This window comes from Cornus florida, unplaced genomic scaffold, assembly GCF_030987335.1.
Source record: "Cornus florida cultivar Cherokee Brave unplaced genomic scaffold, ASM3098733v1 CherokeeBrave_3.0.0_Hap2_Chr06, whole genome shotgun sequence".
Classification (NCBI taxonomy): domain Eukaryota; kingdom Viridiplantae; phylum Streptophyta; class Magnoliopsida; order Cornales; family Cornaceae; genus Cornus; species Cornus florida.
Genome location: NW_026775576.1, coordinates 60,588,949 through 60,598,387, shown reverse-complemented (window position 1 = coordinate 60,598,387; position 9,439 = coordinate 60,588,949). Strand labels below are relative to the sequence as shown.

The following is a 9,439-nucleotide window of genomic DNA, read 5'->3' as shown; positions in this document are numbered from 1 at the left end:
TTGAATTGAGTTATATTGATATGTGACATTAGTTATGGGCACTATGTGAATATCTTCTTTTGAGAATGAAGGTAGTGAGTGAGCAAATGGCTATTGATACCAATCTTTTGCCAAGGTTTTTTTGATTCATTTATCACTCTAGTCTTGTGAGCTTACTTTTTTGATGAAACTCTTTAAATTAACATGTGAAATTTTTTTTATTCTCCGTTTGTGGTAAAATTTAACTTCAAATAATATGTTGAATTAAATTATATTTAAGTATGACATTACTTATTTGACACTATGTGAATACCTTCTTCTGAGGGTGAAGGTGGTGATGAAGGAGTTTTAGTACTTTCAAGACTCTTAATGTTACTAACAAGATTTGTTGATATCAGGTAACTAAGAAAGACAATTTTCTATGAAGGATTCTGAAGTTACTAAAAAAAACTATGGCGAATATAAAGTTGTTAAGAGAGAGAAGTTAATTACTAAATTAGATTTATTGTAGTGTCAATATTGGTTGTAATGACATAAGAAACACTGTTCAAATATTTCTTCAAAGACATTTCATAAATTAGACGATAGTGCAGTGTTCCTCTAGCCATTTTATACACACAATTTTCCATGGCAACGTTCATGCAATTTGTTATTCGCTTAACAAGAAGAGCACATATATGAACATTTTGATGGAAAACAAAAACCCTTTTGGAAGATGATAAACACAACTTTTCATTTCTTAGGTGAGCCACTACAAGAGATAGTACAGTTTTATGTATTTCCTCCCAAAGTATTAGCTCTGAAAAAATGAAAACACAGAAAGATCAAGATATTCAAGGACCTTTGATTTTTGTATTCGATTAACGTATCTTAGAATTCTCTTGGAGTACTTACTTTTCTCCCTCTTTTCCCAACCGACACCATTATACCACATTCTTTGAAATCTTACAATGATTTCTAACTCCAACACAATTCTTAATAAATGCTGACAGAAACTAAGAATTATGCATTGGTGCGTAATGCTTGAGATTAACAACCAATCCACAACAATTGTTTAGTGAGATAAGCTAACCATGAAGGTACATAAAAAAAATTACAGATCCTCGAATGCTTATGATTTCAATCAAAGAGACAAGTGAACTTAAAATGATTCGAAAAGGAAAATTAAAATTTAAAATTCCTGTAGGAGTAAAAACTTTCAACTAAATACCATATATGTTGAAGGATGGTTTCAGATTATTATCAATTTCCTACTATGGGTGTGAAATAGTATCAATCTACAAAATCGTAGCTTCATAGAAAATTGGAATAACTGTATAGTAAATCACCCTCCCACATAAATCATTGGTTTTGTGTACTCTCACATTTTTGAAGGCTTGGGGAAAATGTCAGGAGTAAAATTTTAAGGCACGCTGAGACTGCCCTTAATCTTCATCGCACCCCTGCATCCATCAATGTATCACAAAAACATCAAAACATAATTAAAGAACTTTATTCGTAAAGTATGAAATATAAAAGATTTGAAAAAGACTAAAATGAAAAGAGAACGAGACCTCATGAAAGCAATCCGGGGGTTCAACTTGCCAATGGAGACGTTAACAAATCTTCATCCTTGAAAGAAAAGGTGGCATCAGGTTTTTCCACCTTCATATATACCTAAAATTCTCCAAAAAATAAATAAAATAATTACACAAATAATCAAAGAATCACATCAATGGATGCATTCTAGCTAAATTGCGAGAATGCATAGTAACAAGATATATATATACAGCTGTAAAATGCACTGGACTGATGAGAGGATTTGAGGCTTGTCTGATTATCGTAATTGATACAGAATTGAGATAAAATTGAGAATGAAATAGAGTATAAATAAGAAACCCTTACCTTTGCTCTGGAGTTTCATTTGGTCCATGAGGTCGTCAGACTTGAGCTGAGCATCGGCCATAGCTGGTAAATTGGGCTTTGGTTGTTGAGTGACCATGCGAATGAGTAGGTGATTATTATTAAGCCACTCTAAATGGACCATCTTATTATTAATTTATAAAATCGCCACAACTTGATGAGATTGTCCACACATGCTGCATTTCTGAGTTTTCAACCAAATTTATATAACTCACATCAACATTTTGGTACGCAACTTCTCCATCATAGTGATCTTATTTTCACCATAGTTTGTAACATCACATTTTTGTTGATTTTATCTATATATTGGTTGAGTTGACATAACGAACATGGTTGAAATATTTTTTTCAAAAATATTTCAAAATCAAACTACAGTAGGAAATGCGGTGGTCTAAAATTGAGAAGGTAGTTACAATATATTTATACAATAATTATTTATTCGTATCAAATTACAATTAAACATCTCTTTATACTTAAACTACCCCTCTAAATGGACCACCGTATCATTAATTTATAAAACCACCACAATTTGTCAATAGACATCTTCAAATGATTATTTAACTTCACTGAGTTTTCTTGTGACACAAAGGAGTGATCTTGATGAGGTTGTACAAGCTGCATCTATGGTTTCTTCTTTTCCTTGGGAATCACATGGCATTCAGAGACAAAATAAGAACTCAATAGAATAGAAGAACAAGTAAAAGAACATCCATGATTGTAATTACGATCCAAATCATTTTCAAGTCATTGCTGGACAATAATTTCAGGAAGTATGAGAGAAATCATTCATTCTTTTCAGTGCTGAAGAAAAGGTACATATTTTTTTGGTTGGTAAGTAAGTTACATAGTGTTTATAATCAAATTGGCATCATTTCTAGTTAAAAACATTCTGCATTCCACACAGATGCGAAAACCTTCAGCATTTGAAAAATAACATGTAATTCAGGCTGAGGTATTGGGATAAAAAGAGATAAAATGTCTGTCATATCTCAGGATAAGGTTAACAGAGTATAGAATGGACAAAGGTGACAACCATCAATGTACAATCTACACAACAATCACTAAAATATTCGTATAAAATTCAATACAAATTGAATTGATGCAAACCAATTTTTTTGGGAAACTAAACTCAAAATTATACAATAATATGACTTTCCTTATGCTAGAAAGTGTCCTAATTAAATCATATTTTGAGATAAAAGATCATATTTTTAGATAAAAGTAAGCTGAATAATTTATAGACCATATTCACCTTTCATCTTGCTGGCAAGGCAAAATCACTATGCAAGAATGGTAAATCAAGCTCATTTTTAAGGAAGCAACAGTCAAAAACTCAAATAAAACCACTTCTTTGCATTCTAAATATATTTAGAATTATTATCAACATATCTAAGAGCAAAATCATATTTGAAACCCAAAGTGAACAAAAAGAGAAGTGAACATGCAGAAAAGGACCACATGACATTCAGAGACAAAAGAAGAACTCAATAGAATAGAAGAACAAGTAAAAGAACAACCATGACTGTAATTACGATCCAAATAATTTTCAAGCCATTGCTGGACAATAATTTTCAGGAAGTGTGATACCCCTCGGATCCGAGACGCGGATTGATCAGGTCCGAGCCCAAACCCGAGGGATATCAAACAATTAATATATAACCGAACACAGAATACAAGATGAAATCCATCCATTGGACCCCTTATTTAAATTCTCCAAACGATACTGAAATAATAAAAATAAAATCCAAAGCTAACAAGAGAAGATTCCTACATAATCGGAGGAATGAATAGCTGTATCTGCTCTGCACGTCCAAACTCTAACCCTGAAACTGATGAGCACCTGAAAAATAAAGAAGTGGGTCAGGCCCACATGCAAGTCCTGATCTATTACAATCCAAACAGTAATCCGATACGCAGATACATCGTAGGAAGACTCAACAATATTTAGAGTAGTCCATATATGTTTATAGTACACACTATAGGACGCTCGCTAGTCCAGTAGGTTTGTCTCAGCCTGAATAGAAGGCAACATGCGAATACGCACCCTAGGGTGGGCATGAGTACCTAGACTTACCAGATAACAACACCTATGTCCAGTTATCCATCCTAGGCGATATACGCGCCCTAACCATGGTCATGAGACTCAAGCTCATACCACGGCACCATATAATATATATATAAAGTCCGTACTCCTCCTAATACATAATACCATCCATCTGTGTAGTGGTCTGATATATGTATAACAAATCCATCCTGAAACCATAGTGGATCATTCAATTCACAATTGATATGACATATGTTGGTGATGGACTTAATCTTTATGATTAATCCATACCTTAATCCAAATTTAGGTAGGGCTTAGTGTCTGAACTAATCCGTACCTAGTATGACACCGTCCCATACAGGCGCATACCATCCTCCAGTTTCCGTAGTTAATAACACAATATAATTACTTATTAACCAACATCCCAGAATAAACATAAATATAGTTTAGCATGTACACAACCAATATATGCATCCAATATAACATTTAGATATCCCATTACAGTTCTTGATATAAATGAAAAGACTGTACATTTAGCTCCTCCAGATAACACAGTTGATGAAAACAGTATCAGATACTAATCAACCATACTCCAAAATTTGCATAATTACAGTTTAACATGTGTATAACTAAATTATGCATCCAATAACAACTTTAGAATCCCAATTCCAGTCATTTAAATACATGAAATAAAACTGCACATTTAATTCCTCCAAACAGAACCATAATTAATGCAATCAACGGAAAAGATAATCATCAATTAATTCCAGCTAAATAGATTTATGTTTCCGGATAAATAACTATATACTTGTACACAGTTAAGACATGTTTAATGTCTTTAATTTAAACAAAGAACCCCAATTGTTTCAGAAAATAGTAAGAACAATATACTAATTTCAATCCTTTCATCCACTGTTTCCCAAACAGGTTTAGTGTTGAACCTTATCTTTGTGCATGCTTCAACATAATAACATTAACATGCTTCCCAACAGTTTATACATCTCTGAAATAATTATCCAGATCATCCACATTCCCTGAACCAACCCAGAAACCTTCCTACAGGCCAAATTAGACCCAGAACCACGCAAAACCTCAAGAAAAGGGGTTGGAGCCGTCTCCAGAAAGTTGGAGCCGGCTCCCCCCTTAGTGGAGCCGCCTCCACTTCATGTGGAACCGGCTCTACCCCATGTAGAGCCGGCTCTACAAGTCCTAGAGCCGGCTCTACCCTTTTTGGTGAGCCAGTTCTCCTCTTTTGAGAGCCGCATCCCCTAACATGTTCGTCTTCTTCGCCTCCGGCGAAGTCCAGAGTCTCTATAGTATTTTAAACTCCTGTTCTGGTGTTCATTTAATGTCCCAGATTTATTTGAAAGCCCCCAACATGCAACAATAATCCCAATTAAACCAAGCTTAACCTCAAGAACGGCATGCAACAAAACACAGAAACTTTAAGAACTTGCACCAGTTTGGTTCACGAGATTTATTATAGTTTAAACATGCATTCAAAATAAATTTTAACATTTATTTAATCCGTTTTAATGTTGGTTTAATCCCTGGAGTCTTTCTAAGCATGTACAGAACACAGATTAAAGAGATAGAGTGGAACAGAGACTTGCCTTTGAATTTCAGATTTGAAATTCTAATTCACCGTCTCTGTGTGATATGTTTGTGTCCTACACTGTAGTTCCCCACTACCACGCTCCTTCCTCCTTGAGTTGCTTTGCTAATCACCCAAGTTCACTTTGTGTTTCCCTTAAAGCTTTCTCTCTGTATTCCCCCTATCTCACTGTATAAGTGAATATGGTGAATAAGGTTTTATTTGTAACCCTAAACCAACGTATAACAACATATATAGACACTACAGAAACCCGAAGTCCATAAAGATATAACTCGGCCCATAGTTAAACCTAGGTTATAATCAACGTCGGCTACCTATGTAAATTTAAACCTAACTTATAAACCTAACTTACGATAAGCAAGTAAATTCAAAAATCAAAACAATTAATTAATAACAATTCTATCAGGTAATTAAATCAAATAATACAATTTAAAAAAAATTAAAGCCAAATAAATAATTAAAACAATTAACACAAATAATCACAATTAATGTAAATAAACCAAATAATTAATTCAAATAATATAAATAAGTCAAGTAAGTCAAATAATTAAAAAGTCAATTAAAACATAAATTAAATACAATTCAAATAATACAAATAAGTCAAGTAAGTCAAATAATTAAAAAGTCAATTAAAGCATAAATTAAATACCAGGACTATCCTTTTGAAATTAGGGGTATTACAGGAAGTATGAGAGAAATCATTTATTCTTTTCAGTGCTGAAACAAAGGTACATATTTTTTTGGTTGGTAAGTAAGTTATCAACCAACATATATATATATAGAGAGAGAGAGAGAGAGGTGTTTACTCTGAGGTTGGTTCTTCACCAACCAACCTTTAACATACTTCAAGACAGTACCAAACATGGTGCTTCGACCCTTAATCTGTAAACCCTACCCACCCTTTCTGTTCTGCAATTCATATCTCTACATTTAGTATTTTACAGTCCCGTTGGGAAGATATATAGAAAAAGAGAAATTCTAAAATATACAACATTGAATATCCTAAAATAAAATCTAATTGCATCATGAAAGAGGCATTATAGGTTTGAATATTAAGATTAACTGGTGGCATATCTCATACTTATGTTCTTTGGACAAAACTGCATCCAGTGCCCCGGTAATAGACATAATAATGACCTGACAAGCAAAAAAAAATTTCAAAACTGAGATGATTATCATTTTGTTGGATTGAAATTAAAACTAACATGATTATCCTGTTCTTGGATATAATTTCGTAGCTATATTCCAAACGTCATAACTAACTAAAAAATTTTAAATTATATAGAGGCGATAACTAAGACAAAGGTCAAATCAAAACTCTCGAATGATGAAATATATGGGACTGGACCGGACAAACACACTTCACATTTCACAGACACAAAACTAATCTAATACACAGGAGATAGAACAAACTAATAATTCCACAACGATAGAATTTTTTTATATTTTATTTCAATAATGAAACACAACATTTAGAGATAAAAAGAGAACCAAAGTAAAATTGATAGGAAGACTAAGAAAAATTAAACACTTAGGATTCTGCAATATATTTTGCATAATATCAGTTATTGTATAAAGAAAATTAAATAAATAAAATTGGTCACTTAAATCAAAGTTCCCAGATATCTCTCATAACCCAGAAGTTTCGTTTTGTCATGGGGTTCCATTAGTTCAACTGAATTATTCTTCAAAAAATTTCACCCGAAACTCTAATCTCCAAGTTTTGTGGGCCTGTGTTGGGTGTATGTTCTTACCTGTGTGTGTATAAAGTAAGTAGAGACTTCCACCCATAAGGAGGTGGAGGTCAAATGAAGGATCAAGAAATAGCTGACATTGATCAGACATAACTCACAAGATAGTAATAATTAAACACAATAAGAGTATATTTTTACAATAAATAGCTGACATTGATCAAACATAACTCACAAGATAGTAATAATTAAACACAATAAGCAATTAACATTAGACGCGAAAAAAAATGCTAAAGATTCATATAAGTTTGAAGTTTGATAAGTTACGAGCATAACATGCTTGTCTATTGCTATTTCAAATAACTATATTTACCAAAAATTCCGACTAACACCAAAAAAGTAGAAGAAAAGACACACACCTGGTATGCTTTGAGTGAATGATCAGCTGCCTCTTTCCTCTCCTCACCTCACCAGACTTAAATTTAGCCAATACCAATAATAATAATCCCCTTCCTGCATACAGCTAACCCCAAATCAAAACCCTAAACTACATGCAAAATACTCACATCTTGTAGAAGAACACCGTCGATTCACCAGTAGGCTGGATAACTCCGATTCAACCTTTTATCAATTCATTACCTCCCGCATCCTCCTTTTGCTCTATCGAAGAAAAAATACGCCTCCGAGCTCCAATCATATTCTTGTACCGAGCAAATTCCTCTCCTCAGTAGTCAATTCGACATCTACCTTTGCTTCTTTCTTCATGGAATCGTGTGCGAGAGTGCAATAGTAAAAGATGAAAACCCTAAATTAAATCTTGGTTATCCTATTCCTCCTGTGTACAAAACCCAAATCGCCTGTGAGAAAAGTAGTGTTGAATATGAAAAACCTAAATCAAATATTTGGTTCTCTTCAAAACACAAATCGCATGCGGGAGAAAAGTTAAAGTCTACGTGGGATAATTTTGAATTATAGATGATTTCAGAATGAGGGAAATTTTTTTAGATTCTATGCTTTGAATTTTAATACATATATACTTCAACTGGGTATTTGTATTATACTGTTGAGTTTAACTATGGTTAAGTAACAAACTTTCCTGCCTAAAACGACGCAGCTTAGGGGCCTTTTGAAGAAATAAGTACGTGTCAAAATATTGGCCACGTAAATTATACACAACAGGACCGCATGGGAGATAACTTCAGGGGATTCACGCCCGGGTTTTGGGCTTTGCAGATGGGTGTGTTTATTAATACAAGCCCACTTAATATTCTGAAACAATTACCCAATCAAAAGCCAATCATGGGCTTGAGACAACGAATAACCTTTTAGGCTTGGGCTTTGGTATTTAGGGCGAGCCAACTCAAGCACAAGTAAACTATGTAACTTAAGAATAACCTTTTAGGCTTGGGCTTTGGTATTTAGGGCGAGCCAACTCAAGCACAAGTAAACTAGCCAACTCAAGCACAAGTAAACTATGTAACTTAAGAATACTTTGTAATAATTTATCGACTAGGCCGGTGATGAGCCCCATCACATGGTACGACTTACTACCTCCACCTCCCCCCAATTCGATAACTATTCAATTTGGTTTATAAATCACTAACCATAAATTAATGCATAAATACTAATATATAAAGGTAAATTACCCTGACATTTCCTGAAGTTCTTCTTTATTACCCACAGGTGAATTTTTTTAAGAAATAACTCTAACACCCCTATTAGACTTAATAGATGTTAGTTTTGTTAAAGGCATCAGTAAATTTATGAAATTATCCCATGTGTCATGCTAATGTAAGCATGTGCTCCTAACCATTTGTCACACAGATCTAATTTCCATATCAGTACTCTTGCTGCAACTGCACCCATAACTCTCACCACCGTTGCACTGTGATACCGCCACCCACTACACCACCACCATCATTGCAAAACCCACCATTGTGACAAATAACCTCAATCGGACCACCCGATCAACCCCTACCATCTATCGTCGCCCACTGCATCACCATCAACACATCACCAAAACCCACAATCATGACAAATTAACCTCAATCAGACCACCCAATTTACTCCCCCCTAACCACCTCCCACCGCCTATTGCACCACCACCAATGTAATATCCCTATATTTTGTAGGAATTATTTAATTAAATTAATTACCTTTAATTGATTTATTTTTTAAAATTAATTTATCTATTTATTTGATTTAATG

The 9,439-nt window shown here is 33.9% G+C and overlaps 1 long non-coding RNA gene across 3 annotated transcripts; it reads right to left on the bottom strand.

The window, feature by feature from the left end:
- Positions 1-1,161: 1,161 nt before the first annotated feature.
- On the bottom strand, positions 1,162-8,266 carry LOC132311650 (uncharacterized). Of its 3 annotated transcripts, XR_009483075.1 has the most exons (6): positions 7,798-8,266; positions 7,651-7,744; positions 3,653-3,721; positions 1,864-2,520; positions 1,533-1,635; positions 1,162-1,421 (listed from the first exon to the last, which is right to left on the bottom strand). It is a non-coding gene; the product is annotated as an uncharacterized LOC132311650 (long non-coding RNA). The 3 variants fall into 3 exon arrangements; XR_009483074.1 differs by lacking the exons at positions 1,162-1,421; positions 1,533-1,635; positions 1,864-2,520 and adding an exon at positions 6,622-6,677 and having other exon boundaries at positions 3,375-3,721; positions 7,798-8,263; XR_009483073.1 differs by lacking the exons at positions 1,162-1,421; positions 1,533-1,635; positions 1,864-2,520 and having other exon boundaries at positions 3,375-3,721; positions 7,798-8,262.
- Between the last annotated feature and the right edge of the window lie 1,173 nt (positions 8,267-9,439).